Below are 25,758 nucleotides of genomic sequence, written 5' to 3'. Positions count from 1 at the left end.
GTAACTGGAAGAGATATTTCTATAACTGGAAGAGATAAATGTTCATTATTACATATTGAGAACTATTGTGTGTCTTTCTTACATAAAAAATGTAAAGCCTCCACTTTAGCTGTATTTTTAATGCTTTCTGTCACCTTTCAGTAACCTTTCTGATCTGCGCTGTAAAGAAGTGCATCTGAAGCAGATCAGAGAAGTGTTTCTCTGTGACCAGAGAAGTGTTTCTCTTTAATACAGCCCTCTTTAACTTTCTCCCCTTTTCCAGTATAGACCTCTTTCACTTGCTCACCTCCTCTTTCTTCTGTCAGCCCTAAAAGAAATGAAGTGAGAAATAAGAGAGTCATCTAAGTAGAAATCGAACTGAAAAAAGGATTTCTGTTTTTTGAGGTGAATTCATATTTCTTTAAGTTTCTTTTTTGCTGAAACCAGAGTTAAACAAACTGTTGAATTGTATTGGACTTACTTAATGAGAAGCAGCAATGGTAAAGTTAAATATCAATTCAATGTAACATAAAATACTTCATGTTGATATACCCCTTTATCACCAAAAACTGGGAAACAAACTCTCCAACACCTTGCTAGGTAAAAAGCTGACATTATTAACAGCACTGGATGCATGGAGATTGGTCCACAAAGCTTGCATACTCAGCAACTTATCAGATCAGGTTATACTCATGGAACTAACACACATTCATCATATTTCTATTACATACCCATTACATTACCTGAATAAATGCATATATGCTAATATTTCCTGTGGACTTATTTGGATATGGTTCGAGAACTTCTAATCTTCTTTCCTCAAGAGTATCTCAAATATGGTGTCAGGTCATGACATACTGCTCTTATCATTCTTTGCTCTAACACACAATCCTTGTTCTCAAAACTAAGACATCTATTAGTACATACTAATCACTGATACAGGTAAATAATGAAGCAATAGCTGGCATAAGACTGTTAATCACAGGGGTAGGGATCAAACACTATTACAATAAAAACATTTTCCAACGTCTTTCCCCACTGCAACATAGACTCCTTATTGAAAAAAATAATAACTTGTTCAGTAACACCTTTGTAGTTTCTTTGGTCACTTGCAGTGACGCAAACAAAAGCAAGTGTTAACCCCAGAAGTGTTAACCCCTGAACGAATAAAATTGTAATCATGAAGTTATAGAGAGGCTGAAATAAATGAATTAAAATGCTGTCACAATCTCTATTTGTAGTGGTGTTATATAATTACTCACAGAAATTTACTGCTTTGAGAAACAGTTGCAGGGAAACTACCCCCTCTCCATGACAAGAGTGACATGCAGTTGTGCAAAGCTCTTAGTTCTGCCCCAGCAAACATTCTGCTGATATTAATCATGTTGAACCAATTAATAAAATGGGAATAAGGCTTAAAGAAGGGTACAGGATGTTAAGACATAACATGAAAAGCTGGTTTTACCAAAGTAACTGGGGAGTGAAGATTTGTCTACTTGCAAAATGGGCAGCCTACATTTCTTGTGCTCCTACCCTTTTAATTTGGGAATATTTTTCTTTCAAACTCAGCTTTCATTTTACTCTTCCTTGAATTTTTTTGTGCTTGGAAGCTTGGCTGCCTCTATTAATTTATAGAGGATTTATCTAAATATAAAGGAATGCCTAATCTTCTTTGGGAGTATTTGTATATTCTTCTGGAAACAAAGATTTCTTTGTACTTTAATTCTTATTGTAGATTGATTCTTTTCATTATTTCTATATTACCTATTTAAAAATAATCTCTTATCTAATAAAGAGGAGTTTCCACTTTATTCTGTAATATGATTTAATGACAGCTGTTCTTATTATCCACTTATTCAGTTTGTGTCATACCAATTTGTTTCTAAAATTACCATAGACTGCATTGAAGACTATGCTAAAATCAAGATATACAACGTCCATTGCTGTCTCCATTGTCTATGGAGCTAGCCATTGAAATATAGAAAGCAATCAGGTTGGTCAGACATGACTTACTGTGTGTTCCCAGGCACTTTCTTCTTAATCAGGTATCTGAAAACGACTTTGACGAGGATTTGTGCCATAATCTTCCCGGGACCCTGAGACAGCGAAGCCTGTAGTTTTCCAGATTCTCCTCCCCTTCTTCAAGAGAGTATGATATTTTCCTTTTTCCAGTCATGTGAAAACTCCTCATCACCACGACCTTTCAGAAATGATAGAGTGAAGCCTTGTAGTGACATTTGCCATCTTCCCATCATGTGGGTACTACTTCACTCTAACAGATTCTGCTGGCAGCCTTAGGGAACTGGGATGCCAGAAGCTGGGTCTTATTAGTGAAAACACACTTTTTCAATGTCTTTTGTCACTAGGTTCTGTGCCCCAGTGACGAGATTTTTGGGCAATGCTTCAGCATTTCTCCTGGGTATGACCCACTTCTGTGGTCTTCCCTTTCGGGTATGAGCTCCAGCAGGAACTACCCATTCATCCAGACTGGACTTCTGCCATGCTTGCTCAAGTTCCTCCACTTTAGAGTGTGCACTCTACTGGTAGCTGTCTTCACTTTCCTGAATTAAGGTGAATATCAACTGGTCTGTCTTACCTTTGATTTTTCTAGTTTTTTAACTTTGTGGGTTATGCATGTATCTTAGAAGAAGAAACCATCTTTTAAATGCCAAAGCTGTGAAAATTTGGACATGTTCAAGCCATGTAAATACAAAAATAAAATGGTTTTTGGGCAAGTGGGGTGAAGTAGCAATTAAAAAAAAAAACCTTTCAGGTATAAGATGCAGAGCAAACAATGCTCTTTGGTTATTGCATTATCTCTTGTCTAGAAATTAATCTGAATTACAAAGTTCAGTGTGTGAACTTTGTAATTCAATCAGACTATGAGCTGATTTTCAGCTATTTTAAAAATAGAAATAATTTGCCAACATTAAATCAGTGTTTGTGTGGACAGCATTTCTGATGTTAAGATGGCTGGCACTGATCAGCAGACTATAAGTGCACAAAAATTGAACCACCACGTAAAAAGTGTCTGTTTCAGATGATTCTTCCAACAATTGTCAGCTCAGATGAAGAAGTAATAGAAATGAGAGATTCAGAAGACTCAAAATTCAGTCATGCTGTATCTATTTCCTTGGCAGTACAACTTTGCCTGCTAGAGTTCTTCCTAGTGTCTATTGCAATTCCACATATACAGCAAGTTAAATATAGAACAAATGCTAAGAAATCAAAAGACTGACTTTTTTCTAAATATTATCTGATGACACTTCATCTGGAACTTTAAAAAACCTGCAGTCATGAAGAGAAAGAAAAGAGAGATAAATCTAATGAAATAAATATGCACAGAGGGGAAAAGAGAGAAAATAATCCAACCAAACAGCCCCAAGTGTTGGACTCTTTTCATGACACATATCTGAAGCTCACATGATTTGGATCAGTCTGATATTTCATTATACTGGGTAGCAGCTGACACAGCCAGATGCTCCCTCAAAGAAAGAGAACCACAAAGAATCCTGCCAAGCTGCTGATGTATTAAACACTCACTCTGTAAGTAGTGTTATAAACAGAGGCCCTTATTCTCACAGTCACAAAATGGAGGGTGTTCAAAAGCAAGCTTTTAAAATTTTTCTGTTGGTGTTGTGTGGGTTCTTGTTTGTTTTTCTTTTTTTTTTTTTTTTTACAGTGACAGTAAGACTGATTCCACAGACTCTCCTCTTAACAGAAAAGCTGGTTTAAGCTGTTTCTGTCTACCTTCCCTTCCTCCAAACAAATTCTTGTCTCTATATCATCTCTTAATTTGTGCCACCAGAGATATTTAGGGTCTCACGTGGCAAGCATGATTTGCTAATTGATCACACATTTAATTGGTCAATTCATTCTGAGCAAAAATATCTTAAACTCCCCTCTCTGAGGCTATTTTTACCTATGAGTCTTCTGTTTAGTTTCTTGGTTTGATTCATCTCACAGTCCCAAAAACAGCAGTACAGTACAACTGAAGGGGATGGCATGGTATCAAGCAGGAATACCTCTGGGCAAGGGTAGAGAGAACAGGACTCCATCAGGACTGAATCTGGCAGTTTGCCATATACAAAGCAAGAAGTAGTTCTTACAGAGGAAAGTTTATAAGGTAAAAAGTCAACACGGAGGAAAGAGTCAAGGGTCCCAGTGAAACCCAAATGCCAAGAGTAGCTACCATAACACCTAAACATCACAGCATTATATTCTGTAGCTCTAGTGAATGTCTGGGTTAGATCTATTCTCCTGCAGCATAAGGCTTGTTCAGCACAATGAACTGGAACTAAAACAATAATAGTCTGTTCTTGGAAGGATTTAACTATGCATTCTTATTAATTTAATTACTTACTTCATTCAATAAGATATTCAGGAAATTCCAGGAGGTGTTCTGCTCTTTCTTGACCAAAGACCAGTCAGAGATGTGAGAGGAGACAACACTCTCCTGATCATAAAACACCCAGACATGTTTATAACAAATCATAAATGCAGTTTATATAAATCCAACCTAAGCTTATGCTTTCATAGTCCTTTCTTTGACAGTGTATCTTGGAAAATATATAAAGCATTTGCTACTGAGAGTCATGCTTTGTGGTAAATATTTCCCAGAAGTATCTGTTGCTATAATGCAAAGGGTATTTATAAAAATTCTGGCTTTCTTTTTCACCTTAGCAGAGATTGTGGTATGAACTCCTTAAAAATGGTCATTTGAGCCTGTTCAAGACCTGCTTGGACCTGAACTTCTGTAACATAAACATATAAAGGTGTAAGTATCTACAGAAGGAACAGAATCAACCCTCAGATCATCTACAGGAATACAAAGTAAACCACACGAGCTTCCAATAAACAAACAGCCAACATGTTGGTATCAATCATGCCACAAAAGATATTTTAGGTGTTGGGTGTTGAGACAATATTATGGTACAAAGGACAGGAAATTGGGGTAATCAGTGTGAGGGGAAAGTCCATAAAAACAAGCAGAGTTGGTCTTGTTGCCTGAGCAGTGAGACTTGACAGAACTAGAGCTCCTCTCTATTCTTGTGTTTACACATGAAAGCCTGAAAAAGCAAAAAAGGGTTTCCCCATAACCTGTAACTTCCTATGGTCAAGATGGACATATTCAGGCTTCACAGAGAAGCCACTTTGGCTGTTCTCCTTAGCCCAAGTAATAGATTTATTTCGCAGTGAAAATTACATATTTGCTGCTAACAACCAGAGTGGATCACAGCATGGAGAGGTGTACAGAGGGAGAAATGTAGCCAATTTTTTTACTGGGTTTGCTTTTGCTGTGACAGCTTTTCTCAGATGCAATACTGGGAAATTGTTTAAGAGCATTTGATTTGTGCTTCCTGAGAACAAAAGGAATAATTTGTGGTTCCCTAAAGGCTGTGAGTTTGCTGTCTGAACAAAAAAAAAATGAAGGGGAAATTGAAATTAGTTTCAGATCAACTGAAAATATAATGACCCACCTCACTTCAACACACAGAAAAACATATTAAAAAAATCCCCCTTTTTTATAATAAAAGAAAAAAAATTTGGTTTGGGTTAAGAATTTATTTTGTTTGATCAGTACCAAGTGCTTTAATACTATCTGATTTGGGTTTCTCCAAAAAAAAAGTATTGGCAACTTTTATCCAAGAATGGCATTATCAATAAAACAAATAGAGGAACAGTCATTGCTGTTATGTAAATGAAAGCAGACCTGCACCCCAGAGTCCTGCATGAGACAATAGCTGTGGACCTGGAAACACAAGCACAGGAGGGTTTATGGTGTCTTTCCAACATATGGTCAATACCGTTTCTTAACTTCTGCAATTTTACTGTTATCTTCTGCACAGGCAGTGTTAATATCCACACCATGTATTGTTTACTTTTTCTGGAGACATTAGTTCAGAAAATCATATGTTGTTATTGGGACAGATAAGAGTGCCTGACACTTCCTCTTCTCTCTCTGCCCTTTGGTAGCTTAATGAAGTAGATTCTTCAGCTGCAAGTGGAGTAGAGCCAAACCTAATGAGCTGTCCAAGGAGCAGAGAGAGTTTGCTGTGCAACATGCTCCATGGTTGCCTGCACTGCTGACATCGTGGAGTGAAGCTGAACCAGACAGTTCCTCTGGTGTGTTTCAGCTTTTACACTTCAAGATTTTGTTTGTTTTTTCCCTGATTTAAGGTCTGTGAATATGTATGGAGCTCTGGCTTCACAGCCAGTAACAGGATGCTCTTATGATCATCATTAGTGTCTCCCCAGAAGCCTGTCTCTTGATTTTCTCACCAGCTGAGTGGTGGCACTCTCCTAACCAGTTCATGTCACATACTAATATTAGCCTGGGACACAGGAAGATTTGGAGTCACTGCATGTAACAGTACTGACCTGTAGTTTCATTTATTTGTTATTCTTTTTATGCCTGCATTTGGAAGAGAGGACATGACTCAGTCTTGGCTGATCTCTTCGAGTAATTACTCCCGGGAATACTCTATTTTTTGAGAAACTTCTCTGGGGAACACTATCTCTTCTAAAGGAAAGATAGCAATTTAAGATGTTATATGAGTCTTTTCCTTATCCGTTTTACTTGAAAATGATCTTGCCGCTGGAACAAAGTATGTAAAATCATGGAACAGAAGAGATGTGGGTTTTAGAAGCTGCTCTGGAATAGACATCATTACTCATTATAAACTACTTCTTCAAAGACAAAGCTATGCTTGAGCTGCCAGAAGGTTGTCTCCAATATCAGTTTCCTCTGAGTATATACAATTTGATTTACTCAAAGTTGTTTAGACTCTTGTCCTTTTGACTATAAACATGGTATCTATTCAGGTTTTACAAGAAAACAAAATGATAATTTGGACATATGCATTTGAAATCACACCACTGAATACTGCCATTAAGAGACAGACCATATTTCACAATAAGTAGCCTACCAAATTCAGCAACCTCCCTGCTTCTATAGAAAATTGACCAAAAAAAGAAAATAAATCCTCTTAATTAAATGGTAGTTTATATTTCTTTTTATATTTGTCCTCTTTTGTTATGATAATATGTAACATATACACATGTATGTACACACATGTGCATGTATGTATATCTTAAGAAATCAACCCAAAAATTCTGACTCAGATACAGCAAAATTATTTTCAGATGTAATCTATTAGACTTGCATTCCCTGGAACCTCTTATAGCCAGAAAATTCACATTTATCTTTTTTCCCATAAAAGTCTCTGTGCAGAAGCTTTGTAATGCCAGTGGAGAGCCTACAAAGTGCAAAAATTAAATCACTCTTTAGCTTCTTTTACAGAGGGCTGAAGGCTTGGTGTCTCAGGGAGGGAAGTCAGGAAGGGAAAGTTATGGAAGTTATGGAAGAAACTGTGATGGGGAAATGAGTAGCACAGTGACAGACAGGTATAGTTGCTTTATTAGCTACAATAGATATTATTAGCAAACCTGAGCTGGTTACTGCCAGCTATTCCTTTGGATTTTTATTGTTGAACTTTTACATATGAATACACTTTCCTGTCTCCTTAGGGTAGAGAGACTGATTTTCCTATGGCCACTTTCTGCCCAAAGTCTGTCACCAGCTCCTGAGAACTTCCTTGATTATCTCTGAATTTGGTTGTAGCTCTTTATCATAGAATCACAGAATAGTTTGAGTTGGAAGGGACCTTTAAATGTTATCTGGTCCAACTCCTCTACAATGAGCAGGGACATCTTTAACTAGATCAGGTTGTTCAAGGCCCTCTCCAACCTGACATGAATGTTTCCAGGGATGGAGCATCTACCATCTCTCTAGGCAACTTCTTCTAGTTTTCACCACCCTCATTGCAAAAACAATTCTTACTTACATCTAGTCTGAATCTATGTTCTTTTAGGCTAAAACCACTAACCCTTGTCCTGGGGCAACAAAAAAATTTTCCCCATCTTTCTTATAAACCCCTGTTAAGTACTGAAAGGTCTCAATAAGGTCTCCCTGAAGCCTTTACTTCTCCAGGCTAAACAACCCCAGCTCCCAACCTTTGAGGTGCTCCATGCCTCTGATCATTTTTGTGGCCATTCTCTAGACATGCTCTAACCGGTTCATGTCTTTCCCATACTGAGGAATTAAGATCTGGATACATTACTCCAGGTAGGCTCTCACCAGAGAGGAGTAGGTGATCATCATATGAATGGTTTGCTTAGACCATTCTCTTCAGAAGCACTCTGATCCTCCTGCCCTGTACCCTCCCCTTACTCGTTTCCCCCAGCTCCCAACTCTTTCAATTTTCAAAATGTATCTCATGTTGAATCATATTTCTCCAGGTAGTTTTTTACCCATGTACCACAAAACTGAGACTAGATGGAATCATATGAGGTATGGGCCCTTCCACATGAATAAGGACCACGAAACTATTATTGAACTTAATCCCTAAAAAATAGTATGTTGATACACTGTACATTGATACACATTGATACATGTACATGATCCTCCTCCAGCCTTCCTTTCAGAAGCCTGAACAGTTCTAGCTCTCACAACCTTTCGTAATAAGAGAGGCAACATCTGCATGGCCCTTCATTGCACTCTCTCCACTAGGTCCATATCTCTTGCACTAAGAAACCCAGCAATGGACACAGCAGAGTGACCTCACCAGTGTGAAATAGAGGGACAGGATTTCTTTCCTCCACCTGCTGGCAATGCTGTGCCTAATGCAGCTCGGGACAGCAATTGCCTAGGTTGCAACAAGTGCACATTGCTGACTCACATTCAATTTTGTTTCTACCAGGACAACCAGATTTGGTTCTTTTTGTCTGGGTGTCGCTCAGCACTTACTGGTTTCTGGTGATCCTCCCTAGGTGCATTTTGTCTCCTATGTGCTTACAGAAGCCCTTCTTGTTGTCCTTGACATCTCTGGCCAGATTCAATTTGGTTTGGGCTTTAGCTTTCCTAACTTGGTTTCTGCGTGCTGAGACATTGTTTCTGCTTTCCTCCCAGGCTATCCCTCCTTGCTTCCACCCTCTATATGCTTCCTTTTTATGTCTACATGTTACCAGAAGCCCATTCCTCTTACACACAGGCCTACTGATATTCTGCCTGACTTCATATGCTTTGGGATAAACTCTCTCTCAAGGGGGTGATCTTGGAATACTAAATAGATTTATGCCCTCTGCCCCTTCCCTGCGGGGCTTTATTCCATAGGTCTCTTCTAAGCAGATCTGTTCCCTTGAATACAACAGTTTATTACTTGATTGCTTTTCACCCAGTCTCTCACCCTTGGGATCTTGAACACTACCATGTCATGGTCACTCACCCTGTTTTTGGTGAGTATGAGGTATAGGAGATTTCCTACACGTTGGATCCTCAGCCACTGAGAACATTAAGGTCCGTCCAGGAACTTCCTGGATTGCTCATGTTCTGCTGTGTTTTCCCTCCAACAGAAACTGGGGTGGTTGAAGTCTACCATGAGGATGAGAGCACATGATCATGAGACTGGTTCTACCCACGTGTAGAGGGTTTCATCCAGTTTTGCATTGGTATTCCACTGAGACTCAATGTAGAAGTAGACACACAGCTGGTCAGAGAGGTTCTGCTGATACCAGTTCTTCATTGGAAACTACAGTTCCATCAGATCATAAGTATTTGACCAAACTGATCCGATTTTTTTTCTTGGAAAAAAACCTGGCAAACCATGACTCTCTTGCTGTTATATTTAGCAACAATTTTGATTTTTTGAAAGACATATTTAAGGAAACAATAATGCATATGAGACGTGTTGATCTTACAAAAATGAAGAGTTTTTACAAGTTCTGAATCTCTTTCCCTCCAGAAATTTTTTTTGCAAAGCAATTAAAAATGTCTGGTTTGTTTCAAAATGGAAAGATGTCAAATTTTGAAATCTTGACATTCACAGGGATCTTTTCACTCTTTGCACAGTTCTACTCAAGAATATTGATATGAATATATTTTAGCATTAAGTATGAGAAAATCTAACCAACAATATTCTCAACATAATAGTGCTAAGAAAAATGGTGCCAATGCTGTCAACCAGTATTATATATTATATTATAATTATAATTATACAGTATATTATAATTATATATATTAATTATATTATATATAATATTACATATGTTATAATATATAATATATAATAAATATATAATAAATATAATAGATTATATGTTATTATATAAAAATATATAATATATATTATATATTATATATTATATTATAATGGTATATATATAATATATAATTATATAATTATATATATAATTATAATTATACAGTATATTACCATGATCACGTACTATAAAATTGTATCATGATTTCCACTAATAAGTATGTATGTAGGTGTGAATGTGGGTGCATGAATGTCTGTTTTCTATACTTCTCAAGAGAGAATACCATGGCAGGAATCGAACAAATTCTGAATACCTTGCATAACCTGCATAGTGGAAAACAGAAGGCTTAATAAGACAGGTGGCCAACATCTCCTTAGCACAAGCAATATTTTCCTGGTAGATTTCTACTGAAGCAAATTAATTCCATGTCCTTCCTTCTACTTTTCAGTTGAAACACTTTACTGAAAAAGGAGACAAAAAGTTGCCATACGCTGACTATTCAAGACTTTACTGAATATTGCTTTAATAAGAAGGGAATTTCCCTGAAAAAGCATTGACCACAATACAGAATTAACTATAAATTATGTTACAGAAGAAGCAATCACTTTTTGGTTGATTCAGGTTCATACCCTATGTGATCAGTTGTGAATATAACTGCAAAATATTAATATTTTGGTAGCCTTTACTATCAAAAGAATTTCCTAATTACAGACTGAGATCTTGCAATTTCATGGAGACCATTTCAATTTTTTATGATGACATTGGTCCCAATGAATAATGTTTTTTAAAATAAGTGACCCAAATGGCCAAAGACACAGTTCTGCTTTTGGAAGAAAAAAAGGGTATGGAATTGGAATAAAAATGAAAAAAAGCAAAACACACACACACAAAATTAAATATAAAAATAAATATTACAAATGCTTATTCTGACAACTAATGCTATAAACTCAAAGCTATTTCTAGAAAATCTACAAATACCCTACATAATATTCCATAAGCATCTGCAAAAGTGACACACGCAAAAACAGGCTTCAAGTGTTCAGTGTGGCTAACTGTTATTAGGTTGTATGCCTGCAGAGCAATCCCAAATACCTGTGGGAGGGCAACCTAACAGTCTTCTGCATTGATGCTGTTATTGTGCTTCATTCTTTCCTCACGCAAACACTGCCAGGTATTTCTGTTAGCTCAGGAATTCACGATATTTACTGCATTCAAGCAGACTCATGGAGAGAGAATTTTGTTTTGAAAGTAATTATCATTAAATACTCCCTTCCTTAATATTTTTCTGTAGGTTGGGTTTCATATAGATTCAAGAGAAGGGGACTAGGATTAGCAGATGTTATAGAGTCAAATGCAAAGCATGTGTAGAAACAAATTAGTAAGTGAATGACATGACTTTGGATTTTTGAGTAGTGAACAGATGCAACTCTCAGAAAAAACCACCTATTCCACTCAGAACTAGTAAGGAAAACTGAAATCTGTGTTTTAAATTGCTTTTTGCCAAAACACATGTTTTCAGAGGCATCGATAGTTAGAACCATAGAATATTCTGAGTTGGAAGCAACCCACAGGGATCACTGAGCACAACTGTTAGCCTTGCAAAATCCCAAGAATCACACCATGTGTCTGGTGGTGTTATTCAAATGCTTCTTGAACTCTGTCAGACATGGAGCTCTGACCATAGTAAGTCTATTAAGGACTGTAACAGGATATGTAGTCTACCTCCTTTTCCTAAGAAATAATGAAATACTCAAGTCTTTCCTCAGAGATGTTTACCTAATGCTTCCTATGCTGGAGTGTCTGCAACCAGCAAACAAAAAAACCCCAAACCAGACTGGCTTTGATAACCACACCAGAAGAGAATTTTTGTCATCATCTAACTTGAATATTCTTTCCTAAAATTTAAGTTCTCTTCATCTTTTCCTATCTTCTGTAGACCAGAAAAGCAGCCTTCCCCTTTGCACTTATTATGGGCTGGACTTTTTTATAAAATAATTTATGAAAATCCTGGAGATCCATGCCTTATTAATATATTACTCTGAATTATTAATTACAAATTTATTTTGCAATCAGTTTATCTTTTTATTGTCCTTCTGAAATAAGACATTATCTAAATTCTTTTCAGTATATTCCTATGCTATTGGGGTTGCAAAAAGTTTTGTCAAAGCATTTCTGCTTCTGGATTTTTTTGGTACAACCTTAGTTAAGATACAGTTTTTGATAATTTTTTAAAATTACTTTTGACATTCAAATTCTGGTTAAATCATAACCATATTAGAATGGAAGAAGGAGACTTTAGGAGGGTTCTCTCATTGAAGTCTTTTAAATGGTAGGATTTTGCCTACTTAATGATGAATAATAGGCACTTTCAGCTAAATCCTTAATTTTTTTCCCAGCAGTCCACTAACTCTGGATTCTGACAAAACCTTCACTGAGTCATATCTTTCACATGGATTCCGATAAATATTTTTGTCCTCCTGGAAAAAACAAACAAACAAAAACTCAACAACAAACAAACCAAAATCAGGAGTGGTGAATTGCCAGTGATCATTTGGGAAAATTTTCCATCAACTGCTGTATGACATGGTGATACAGCTTTATGCCAGTGTTAATTTTATATCGGTTTTAGTTTAAAATATCTTTCACTTACACTTGCAAGAAGTATCCACTCTTGGGCTGTAGGACTAACATCTGGAGGTAAAGGATTTAAAATTTAGAAACCTGATAAATACTAGGATGCAGAAATTCTCTGTATGATAATCTTTGGATCTTGAAAAATTGTACTTAGTGTCAGATATAGATGTGTAATTTTTTGCATGGAGATTAAAAAAGCTCAAACAACTATGCCTTTTACTACAACTTATTTTAATGGGAAAATGTTTCCAGCAAAATTAATCAGAGATGGTGATTTAGGTCAGTCCCTTTCATTTCTAATGCCAACGCTTTTACCAGTTTTAAAATGACCTCCACTTGAGCATGGTATACTTTACTTGTGAAGTCAATTAAAGATATATAGGTAATACTAAGGAGTTTTAATACTGAATGGAAGTGATTATGCAAAGGCTTAATGGGGTTTGATTAATCCAATTTAAATTCATACCTCTAGTCACTTTAGAATAACAATCCCAAGTTTCACAATAAGAATGGGAAAGTAGCTTTACCTAATTCTTTTCTGTTGGTGATTGGTAAAAGCCTGGGAATGAGCTTCTGTATCACAGAATACTACTGTAGTATACTACAGAGCTACAGGCCAGCTAGTCTGTTTGTCCCTATCTATTGTAGCACCTATAAAAACCTTGGAAGAGACGTTTTTCAAAAGTATAAGTTGAGGTTGCCTGCTGAACTTTGGCTTCCAAATGGGTGCTGACATTCAGGCATTAAGTCACTCTAGATGACTCTCCCACCCTCCAGTGCGAGAGAAGTTTTGTGAGACTTGTAGCAAACACTCAGAAGTCCCAAGGAGTGAGTCACCTTCGCCTTCTGCTTTCCAGAAATACCAGTGCTTGGGAAGTCTACAGTAGATCCCTACTGAAGGCTGTTTCATGTATGTCCTGAAGACATCATGATGATGAGCCAGTTATCCATAAACCTGTATTCAAAGGGATCCCTTCAGCTCTTAAGTCTGGTTGGAAGAAGACCCTTGACCACGATCCACAGTATTACACTGATGCAGAACACAGAAATATAAAGCAGCATGGTAGACTCAAAGTTGCAGAGCTTGTCTTGACATTTTCTAGTGGGTTACTCAGTCTGCCCACTGTAGAATCCAACTGATACCTGAAACTCTCTCTCTGCATTCAAATAAAAGTTAGAAAGCAAGTTTATTTCTAGAATCTGATTACAAAACCAGATGTGATTTCCATTAAAGTAGGCACTTTAATTCTTCTGAAGAGTTCAGCATTAGCAAAATGATACTAAAAATAAAGGTTATTTTCAGGTTGTTCACTAGGTAATGTGTTTTATATAGGGTCACACATGATAAGGATTATTGCACAAATTACAGGCTATTTAGAACCCAGGGTTGTGTTGGACAGATTTGAACTATTATGGCAAATTCTCAAATTCTGTCTACCCTCATCAAGTAATTAGGACTCATCTTTCAATTATTTTAGTGTCATATTTACTATCATCTTAATAGGCAGAAGCTTAGCTTAGTTTGTAAAAATCTGTGCCCCTGGAATGCAGCTGCCACTAAGTTAATGTATATGACATTGATCTTTGCTGGCATTGGAACCAGCCTGTACTTCTGGAAACATTACACATTTAAAAATCTTATACAGAAATTACCTAGAAAGTTTTCTGTTATTTGAAAATCCAACATTAAAACTTATGTAGAACTCAGCCGGTTAATTTTCACTGACTCGAAAGTAACCCTACATGCCAAACCCTATGCATCACTTTGAATTATTTTTAGGATTAAATGTTCAGGTATTATGAAAGAAGCATGCAAGTCTTTGAAACATGATTCCTGTAAGTACTATTTCAGAATTATTACAGTTCTGCATATTAATCCCTGTGTTTCTGAAGTGTCTATCTAAGTTTTGATTTCTAAATTGCAACAGTTATTGAGGATTGCAAATGGCTTCAATTCTGCTGTGTGCAGAATTTGATTATTCACATTAAAACAACCTTATACTTTTAGTTCTTAAATAGTAGCTGGAGTCAGACAGATCTCCAGGATACAAGTATTGTATTGAAGCAGTTAGTTTGCATGAACCCAGATCTGTCAGGGAGCAGCAGGAGGAGGAGAGGTGAGCCCAGAGCCAATGAGGCAGGCAGGACAGAGACCCATGGTGCACAAACAAGAAGCACAGAGCAGGTCCAGGGGTGGAAATCAGAGCAGTCTATGACCCTGATTGCCAGATAAGTCTGTAGCAATGAAGCAGACCTACTTGTAGGTCTGAAGTACCTTCCAGGCTATGAATGAGAGATGGAGGGCAAAACAGGATGGAGTCTGAGGGAGAAGGCAGTCTCTAGCGAGAGCATTGCAATCCTCAGCTGGACTAGTTGCTGACATGATTTTCAGGAGTTAAAACCAAAACTAAATGGAACCTGAGGTAGCTGCTGGCAAAAGTAGATGGATGCTTGTCTCAGCTGACTCTACAAACAGCTAATTTGCTAAGAGATGAGTGTAGGGATGTGGGGAAAGCCAAATAGCAGGTGAGAAGCACGGGAACACGTACAGACAATATCCTCCAGCAAAGGCTTTATACTGTGCAGAAACAACCTGAAAAATCAAGTGGTAATGAAAAGCAGAGGGGAATATGTCCATATGTATGTACTTGATTTTCCAGCTTTGCTTTTTTCATTCAAATAGGTCTTAAGAGCTGTAAAGTGGGGGGTAGAAATGTGTTCAGTAGTAGATTTCTCTTTAATATGTATTACTTCAAACTGATCCATTATATCAAAAATATTGCAGTCTCTGTTTTATATTTTTACAAAGACTTCTCAGTGAATCAGGTGCTTGATTCAATAGATTGTATGGTTCTCCCTTTAGTTAAGTCAGCTCCTTAGCAGGGTTTTAAAGAAAGGAGCTTGGTGCCTGAATTCTGAGCAATGTTTCTGCCAAAGCAAGAAAAGTAAGAAACCTGAGTTAGCTTCAAGAACAGAATAAAGGTGAATACAACACATGTATACAGACTATGAACTATGAACTCTAGCTCATTTCCCTCCTTTAAAAATGGAATTGAGATTATAAAATGTCTCAGTTTGTTTGAACAATCATGAAAATGGACCCCAATGCCCTTGTTTCTATTTTCATATGCTCTGGAGTTGCTTTTTTATCATTAAAATTTTATTCCTCACTCTGATCCCTTCCTTTTACTGGACTGTGTTTTAGTCCTGTGATGTTCTCAAAGTTTGAGAATTACTGTAAGAAATGGAGCAGTATTTTACAGTAACCACTAGCATTTTTAAGTGCAGCTATTATAAAAGTTTTTAAATCCCTGATGTTAACAGATAGAAAGTTCAAAAAGGCAATTCTACTAATCTGTGTAAAAGTAAACTGTTCCCCCTAGTGTGACTTTTTTGGCTTCACAGAATTTTTTGTTATTTACTCTGATGGTTTAGCAATTGCAGCTGCCTAAGATGAAAGTAGAAAATAGGTCAATGGAAGTCATTCAGAAATTCCTTAGAAAAGACACATTGCTCCTACTCTTGAAGTAACTGATGTCTGGGAGGATCTAATATCAACTTCTCTATTGAATTGTCACATTTTGTTCTCTCTCAAACATAATTTTCCAGAGTAAATGGCATTTTATACTTTGCAATAATACCGTGAGTCACAGCATTTGGAGCATCAATGCCAATTATTTAGATTAAAATCTTAGGAACCAATTGACTTTTTGAGGGAAAATAGAGGCTATAGTACCATTGAAGGCAGAGTACTTAATGTCTTAACGTTCATCATATATTAGGAAATAGGACACAAGAATAAATTTCATTGGAAAGGGAGTATCACCACCATCAGTGTTGCATACTTGTATGTGGGATTCCCTTTGCACATAGTCACATGGTATATATTCACAAATGTAACTGAGCTAAAAGACTTGCATTTTTTTCTACAGATATGTCGATATAATCATCTGACTATTACCAAATCCTCATTTTGTCACAGCTTGGAGGGACTACTTGTAAAATGTAATAACTGATGTGAAATATTCAGAGAAGTCACAAGATCACCTCCCAAGGACTCATTCTATACCAAAGCAAACAGGAAAACAGGTGAGTGGAAATTGATAGTCTGTAAAACTGCATTCTCTAGAAGTTTAGTGGCACAAGAGGAATTTTTTACCATATAGAATTTACTGTTTCAAACTATGTAAAGGGAGAAAACATTACTAGTACCACACTATTTTTTTCTTTTTCTTTCTTTTTTTTTTTTTTTAATTTTTGTTTGTTTGTTTGTTTTGTCTTGCTTTTGTTTTTTTCTGAAATGGGAACAGTGGAGGTGAGTAATAAACTCAAGGGAATGAAAATATCCATTACTAACAGCTGACTAATGTTGACTATCTTATCTTTTCAGTGGTATAAAAATCAGCAAGGGGAAACACTTATGAAATGGTCTTTTCTTGTTTACTGTTCTTTGACTTAACTATTTATATTCCCTCAAATTTTCCATTATTATATGAAGTTGTAAAGCATAATAAGAAAAACTGAAGGTAAATAAGAAGTGCTGTTACTCAAAGGACTTTAGATGTTTATGTTAGAAAGGCACTGAATTAAATCCTCATTGAGGAATAGATTTTAGTAACATGAATAAGATTAAAATATTAGAGTTTCTTCCTAATCCTAATGGATCCTTTTAACGTATTTATTCTGTGCAAGAATAAGCTGGTATTATGTGTTTTTACTTAGGTCTTTTTACTTACTGTTTTTTGTGAAAATCTTCTCTTAAGCCTTCTTTGGTGTTCAGAAGATAATTTTTGGTCATGGGAAATTCCAAAACAGAAGAAATGGATGTGGGGGAATCAACTGAGCAAAGCACTTGTATTTCACTTAATTTCCCTTCCTACATCGGGGAAGAAACATTGTAGGTTACACTGGATCAGCCAAATCCAAGTTCAAGACCTCATCCAGAGTGTTGAAACTCTTTGGCAAATCTAAGTAACATCTGCAAATACTTGGACAGATGTTATGTATAGCTACAATACACTCAACACACATTGTGAACTGTGTTCAAAACTACAATTTTGTAAATATTTCATGTGGAAGTAACACACCTACAAAGAAGAAATTTGTGATATTTTTGAAAATTTGCTGGGCCATATACTTGCATACATACATATATATCAGTATATACATACATATATTTGTGTCTATGTGTATAAACTCTTTTTATTTTATTTTCAAAGTACCATCTTAGATCTCAGTCATGATCCTACTACTCTCAGTAGGAATTATACCATGTGAATAAAACATAGCAAAACAATTACAAAAAATTACTATCAGGGTTTTACTTTTAATACCACATTTAAAGCAGTCTAAGTGTTTTAAAAGATTTAGCAGAATCAAAACATATCTATAGTTATTTTAATTTGCCATTACAGATTTATATTAAAGACATAAATAAAAATTACAAAGAAACAAAGCAGAAAGCTCACCCCAAACATCTTTGATTTACAAAGCTATCTTGCACAGGTTTAAAAGTGGATATTCCTCATCTCCAAAAAAAGTCTAAGTTAAGTCAGTGGTCTTTTTTAATTTTCTATATTAGATGCAAAAAAAAAATTTTTTTTTGAAAATGTTTACATACAACTGTCATTTCTACTATTGCTCTAAAGGGAGCAGTGCTTTGTTATACAGAAATATGGCCTTGCCCTAGGAACTTTACAAGTGATTCAACTCTCTTCATGCTAGCTGATCAGATCTATAAAGCAATTAGTCACGCACATATGGTTTTAAACGTTTGATTTTGCCTTACTGAGTTTTCAGTAGAGTAGGAGTGATCTACGCTATCGGATCAGGGACCTATCAGGTCCAACCCCGTGTACTTGATGACACAGGTACTTGTGAGAGGTGAGATAAGGAATCAACAGTTTTGGAAAGGAAACGGAACGCCATTAGTAATTTTACATAGTTCCAAGAAATTATTAAACCCTGAAATTGCTCACCCTTGAGAAATTTTGATATTTCAGCACCAGTATTTGCAGACAACTAAGGGAAACAAGGTAACTATCAAAATGATTTATGAAACAGTAACTTTTCAAAAGGTTTCTGACCCTTTACTTCAAAAGTTTTACTTGGAACAAACAATTTTCCAAGTTTTTTTCCAATCTCCAAATTCTAATTTCACATACTATTGGGTGTTGTCTTAAAATTGAATGTTATCAGTGTTAAAATATGTATTAACATGTTAACATGAATAAGTATGTTGTCCTAGTAGGATACTTAATTCATGTGTCTTATCTTTTTAGAGTCCTCTTTGATAAGATTCTTGGACAGAAAATATCTTTGTAATATTCTGCAGTCATAACTTTTTCTGTCTGTTATTCAGGAAGATCATAAAAAATAACGAAATATGTATTACCTTGCCTTGGGGTGAAAGGGATATGACCCACCAACATATCTTCCTAAAATTTTTATCTGGCACAAATAAATGTTAAATTGGCCCAAAAGCAGAAAAAAAATAATTAAAAAAAGGAGAAATTTAAAAAGGAAAACATTAGATTATAGTCAGTATTACTTGTAAAACCTTTGCCATTTTATATATTTTTCTTCCAGATTATGTGGGTGGAAAATAATTCTGTTTTCTAATCAATCTGGTTGAGTAGTTTTACTCATGAAAATTCTGCACAAAACCCGTGAGGGCTGAGTAGTGAACTGAATTTTGAGATTAGGAGAGTTGTCTGGTTTTTGCATGTGCATTGCAGCAGATACACTCCTTAACAGTTTCAATCGTGGGATTTCATGCCACCTGAAGAAGGCTCTTTACATGCATGGTATGGAAAGTGAGTGAATACTAATGAGGGGGAAATAAGATGCATGCACTGGGACACTGAAAGAAACACATACTGACATTTCCATTTGCACACAATGTTCTTCAAGAAACCTTTTTAAAAAAAAGAATTCCCATTTGAGGGGATAAAATTTATCAGTCTGTGTAAAGTGTTACCATTATTTTCTTTTTAAGCTGTCACTGACTGCAGGTAAATATGCACAAGTAAAGTCCTGACTATTAGTACATACTTGTATGTATATATACACATATACAAACAACTGCATAGATTGCTAAAACAGATCTAGTTCTATGCTTTGCATCACTTGTTTCATTTCAAGATCCAAGCATAATCAATTCCAAACTATAACTGGTTGGGACTTTTACAATCATTCATTTTTTAAATAAAAATCAATTAGAAACAAAGTGTGTTGTATGAATACACCAGATTTGGTGAGACTGTCAACAAAAGAGTTCTTCAGCTGTCCATTGGGTTTTCTGCTTAATATGATACTCTCTGGGAGTGGAATTTTTGTGAGCAAAAAGGTCTTTGTAGACAGAAAAGGAAATTTCCATTTCAATCTGGGCTTGAGCAATGTATCTATATGTGACATAACACATAAAAACCTTCTTTCTTAGGGAAACAGGACTTATGAGACTCCTCTCTCTTTCTTCTTTGCCTATCCTCATCTAACAACTTTTGAGCCCTTGGCCTGAGAAGTAGAACTATCAGAGATATTAAGTTCTGCTGAGAGAGCGTTTACTAATTGCCCCAATGGCAGAAGTCAGCTCCGTGTGTGCTAGACACGTGAGAAGGTACATTCATCTCCAAAACAAAGCTTCCTAGGAAACCAGGACTCACCTCTCCCAGGGCTCTTGGAGATACTAGCTGTTTGTAAACACACTAGTGTTTAGCATTTAGCTTGAATGATAGGAATCTACAGGATAAACTATTTTGCCCAGGGAGGTTTCTTTGTTGCTTTGGGGTTTTCTTTAAGAAATACACGCACATTACCACACAAATCTGCACAGAAGCATGTTCCAAGGAACCAAACCCTGTCATTAGGCAAAGTCAGCCAAAGGAAGCCAGGAGGCCAGTAGGGAAGTGTCTCTTCTTGCCTGTGGAGAACAAATATGCTGAGGCCTGGGAACCCTCCAAACAGCTGCACCTCTCTGTGAGTGTCATCCACAGAAATGGATCCTCCATGTCCACAGAAATCTGACCTCTAGAACACAAACTGGCCTGGTGGCATCTGGCCTAAACCTTAACCACCATAGCTTTAAATTCTAAACATTTGGCTGATATGAACTCATAGCAATTAAATGATTTATGTGTGTCCAGCTTGGCCCTCTTTTGAAGATCCAGGGTGTCGGAACCTGTGTGAACCAACCACAAGGCTGCTAGACATGAAAGCATCATAATCGCTCTTCCCTGGCTGTGGACTATCAGCCAAAGGCAGCAAGCAGAAGAGTAAGGGATGAAACTGCTATTTCACTGCACAGAAAATGCCATATGAAGAAGTGCAGTCATCCTACATTCAAAAAATTTAACTGGCAATGAGAAAAATCGTGCTCTGCTGTACCTCACACAGGGCAACCACGTGGTGACTCACAAAGTCCATCGCACAGGAGATTGAAATCATCCCACGCACCATGCATTCCTCCGATACAGACTAAATAAAACATTTTCACAATAATTAATACTGTGGATCCCTGCCAGAGTAAAAAACAACAGAAAGAAAAAAGTTCAATTTGCTTGAAATCTCCTACTCAGTACTTTGTAGATTCCTCTTTTAAAATAATTTCAGTTAAGGGTAAGCCTACTTGGATTTGAATGTTTGTTTGATAACTGTTTTCAAAATGTTATTGGAATATTTTATATGAGACACTGATGGGTAAGAAATGTGGGTCCATCTCTAATCAACCAGCTTGTAGGGTCATTTTATTTCACCTCACTTTCTCTATTCCTCAGGTCCAGAAGATTTTTAAGTAATCAAGGACAGTAGTCTGCATTCAGTGGGAAGGTGTGAGAGGGACTTCTTTCCCTTCTGCCCCATAGCTGTCTTTGGTACCCTTAAGAGAATGAGTTTTGTTTGTCTGAAAGAAGAAGGACTTGATCCTGGTTTTCCAACTCCTTGGTATCTTTCCTGACCAGCAAGCTGGTCAGGGGGTTAATGGCTACCACCACCTGTTTGTTAAACTGTAGCTTATGTTTAAGTCTTTGACTGTAACATTGATTGAAGCCAGGTGTTTTAAGTGCTGACATCCACTGGTGAGTGCCTATGGTTTCATGAACAATGACAAGCCAAATGGGCTTTGATAGCTCATGTCTTTCATTTCTTACAACCGTTAGACAGAGTGAGAAAAGAAATCTTTTTTCATTGAAGTTTAAATATGTCAGCTCATATTTGCCAGAGATTACCAGGTAGAGCATAACTTCTCGAGTGAAGTTGTGGTAACTTGCTTGGCTCTCCCACCTTTAGTTTCCTTTGGGTAGTAAGCATGAGGTCCCATACTACTTGCTAATGTCCACCTCAAATTTCTCACCATTTTAAGTTCTTAACTTCAGGATAAAGGCTCTGAAATATATCTAGAAGTTAGGTGCTGTTGTGAATATATTCTTTGGTTTAAGAATTTACTCTCTTGTTTATCTATCATAATCCAGGAAAATGGCCTGGAAAAAGCATATAACTAGCTAATTTAATGATTCTTCTTCACAGTCTTGAGAAATTGATTGCTGTCACAGCCTATGTAATCCTGTTTTCTGGCAGCTAAGGACTTAAAATATTTAATGTCTGCTAAGTACTTCTACATATGCAGAAGACAGTGTGAAGAGAAGGGTGAGTTTGTTAGATTCAAAATAAGACAAATATTATTTCTTATTGCTAAGCAAGGCAATAAACTTGTTTTCTCACAGATTTCTAACATAGAAATGATATTGTTTTTGATACAGTACTTAGTATCCCCAGGGTGTTTCTTAATAATGCAGATTATATTAACTAAATTCAAGTAATGATTAACTAAATATTTGTCAGCTAGGGAAACAGAATGTCCTAAAGATGAGAAAATTAACATAACTTTAGTCTGAGGGAAAAATAAAAAAATCTCTAAATGTCAGGTAGCCTTATGCAAAGCTCTGCCACATCCTTCCTTTGCTCATGAATCTGTCACCACAGAAGACACAGTCTCTGATAATACCTGTACAGGTAGGTCACTGGAGAGAAACATTCAGAATTTCTGTGGAATGGCAGAGCAAAGCTGATATCTGAAGTACTATCTTTTAACTTTTAAAAAGCCAGTGCAGGTCCGGTGTTGCTTATTCTGGGCATTATTTGAAAGATGTGTCATGTAGAAGATGACTTCCTGAATTCTGCACTAGACGTAGTTCTCTAATACGCCTTCAACTTAGTTCTGAGAGAATTGTTGTCCTAGTAGTCTGTGATCACCAGGGTACAGATGGCAGAAATTGTATGATCTGCTTATTAAAAAAATTGGTTTAGCCTTTGGGATGTGTGAAAAACAGGAAAAAACCCTAGCAGATAAGGCCATAGCTGTATTTTCCTTTCCAAAGAGAAGGGGTACAGCACAACCTCAAAGACCTGCTCTCATGCTTCTCTCTAAAGAGACCAACCAGTTTTCCTATCTTTGTTTTTCCAGACTGAGTAACAACCAGATAAGTTTTACGTATACTCTTTCCTCTTTCTAACACTCTCATGTCTAGAGAAGATGGCTACAACAGTGGTTTTCATCACATTGTTTGGTTTTGGTGGTTTTTTTTGGTTTGTTTTTTTTTTTAAGTGAAACTTAAACCTTTTTTTCCCGTTAAGCTGCAGATCATAGCATATCAAATTTCTCTTTCTTGAGAATTGCCTTGTTACTTTTGCATTTCCTTAGAAAGTCAGTGGACTTACAGACCACAGATTGAAAACCAATGTTTTAGAAATACCGTCTTAGCTGCTTACAAGGTTGTTGAATGACCCACAGGAAGAGGTCTCACTCTTTCTTCAGTCCTTTTCTCAAGTTGCTGATGACCAGTGTCCTTTTTCTTGGAGACGCTCACGAAGCTACCCCTTGTTACTCCTTTCTACACTCCACCTGGAAGAAAAAAATCCCTGTGAATTGGATGTGAAGCTCTGTTTTGTCTGGACATCTATTTTCTTACGTCTTAAACTAAGTTTGTTAGATATGTGTAAGCAGGAGGGGATGTGGGAATATGTTGCAATGACTGAAGAGTATTTTCTACTTTGTGTTTAGCTTGGCCAAACTCCTGCTGAAAGCTGCCAGTCTCATGAGTCCTTTCTTACAATCACTCATCCCTAAATATTCCTGCTGCTGTTATAAGATAATTCCAGAGTTTCAGCTGCAGACCTGGCATGTCGATTGCTTGGCTTGTACTAATTGTAACTGGCCAGAGTTTCCTCTCTGAGAAAGAGTGTAACAGAGGGTGGCATTTGGTCTGGCAAAATACACAGAGTTTTAAGTCTGAAATGTCTAGTCTTTTTAATAGGAGTAATAGATACCTGTATATTTTAGTTAGCTGGTCAGCCAGCCAGAGGGTGGATATAGCTCAGAAAGTAGTCTAAGACAAAACTCATGTCTAATATTTCCTGTTTTTTTGGCATTCCTTACTAGAAATGATCTCCACTATAACGGAAGGTGAGAATCATCCATGAGCAGGAATGCTGCTAAACTCAAGCTGCACTGAAGGCATGTGTTTGTCCATGTTAAAGATTAAATTAGGCTTTTACAACAAAGTTGGCATCTGCTTATTAAAGCACAGGGTATTGGCTACTACATTTCATATTAGAAAGACAAGTTGAATATTCATAAAATAAAATCCCTTATTTTGGTGTTAAGTTATAAGTATAGGAGGTTATCTTCTGACTAACTTCTCTGAACATTATGTACATGAAGATAGGTTAATAAGCAATAGGCTTTCTCTCCCACCATAGGCAGGTTTTAATTCTTTTGATTCTGTCCTATGCTCACAATAAATTCAATTGTTTAACAATCTTTCCTGCACAGTTTGTTTCTATTTTAGCTTTTAGTTCATCTCTAGCTACAACAGAAATGTACTGTTTATATGATGGCTTTACAGTTCTAACATCGTATTTCCTCTGGAGACTGAGAGATCAAATGCCCTAAGATTTCTCATGATACTTTAAGCTCTTGTATTACAAATACACTTGGATGCAAAAATACAATTAGTAAAGGAAAAAGTATTGCTGTACTCAAGTGATGAAAGGATGCCCCAAATATACCCATAGCAATTATTTATCACTCAGACCTCTATTGTGCAAAAGCAGACATCTCTGAATTTCCAAATAAGACCAAGAATGGGACACTCAGTGCTGTATAAAATGTCATGGTAAGTAGGAGTCCTGGGAGCTTTCAGCATAGAGAAGGTGCAGACTTCACAGTTCAGACACAAGTCTCTATGTTTTAAAACTTTTAAAGTCATTATCTCACATTGCTTATTACATGATGCAGTGCTGTCTGATCTGGATGCTTATAGGGCACAATGCTGTCCTGGATAGAAATAACAGTATTTATCCCAGAAGCAGTAGAGTTGATAATTTGGTCTACTCCTCAGACATCTGAAGTTTCCCTGTCTGAACTATTATTTTTGCTGAACTATTCAGCCAACACATTTTGGCTGAAAAATGTAGGTGTATGCCATGAAGCTCATGCCAAGTGGCTGAGACATCTAGATCTATACTTCCTACAGCACAAAGATGATTTGTGATTGTTTATATAGTTCTGACTTGTCCTGAGCAAGATAGACATGGATCTTGAGGAGAAATCATCTTTGAAGCAGGAAACAGTGAGTTCAAGGCATCACAGCATATATGCGTGTGTCATTAATTTACAGCATGCATAATGAATCTAGGACTTGTTGGAATGATTATTAAGTAAAAGTTATGAGCATAGCACATGAAAAGTAGACCCAATGCATCTTATATGTGGAAGTCACAGCCTATGAATTGTAGAGATTGTTTTAGGATATTCATTTGACTTGGATCTTTGGCTGCTGGATGAAATAGAATAATAATTAGAGATTCCAGGCTTTTTCTAGTCCCAACTTACTCACCCGTGCTGCCTTTGTGTCAACAAATAGCTGATTTGGAGATAACTCTATTGTCTGTGCCTGGCACTGCCTACACCTTACAGAGAAAACTGTGTCTTAGGACTAACTTCTTCAAAGAGAGAAAGTGCAATCTTACCTTTTTAGGTAGTGTGAT

General features: G+C 36.6%; 1 long non-coding RNA gene across 1 annotated transcript in view; it reads right to left on the bottom strand.

Moving 5' to 3' along the window:
* Positions 1-236: 236 nt before the first annotated feature.
* The window catches only part of LOC126648549 (uncharacterized), a 64,326-nt gene continuing 38,804 nt past the window's right edge, over positions 237-25,758 (bottom strand). The window contains exons 2-3 of the long non-coding RNA XR_007630829.1: positions 23,479-23,611; positions 237-307 (exon numbers count right to left, since the gene is read on the bottom strand). This is a non-coding gene — a long non-coding RNA (uncharacterized LOC126648549). The remainder of the gene's footprint in view (positions 308-23,478; positions 23,612-25,758) is intronic.

The sequence above is a fragment of the Myiozetetes cayanensis genome, unplaced genomic scaffold (assembly GCF_022539395.1).
Source record: "Myiozetetes cayanensis isolate MyiCay16 unplaced genomic scaffold, myiCay2020 scf5-8, whole genome shotgun sequence".
NCBI lineage: Eukaryota > Metazoa > Chordata > Aves > Passeriformes > Tyrannidae > Myiozetetes > Myiozetetes cayanensis.
The sequence above is the reverse complement of the archived record's forward strand: the minus strand, read 5'-3'. Positions and strand labels throughout refer to the sequence as shown.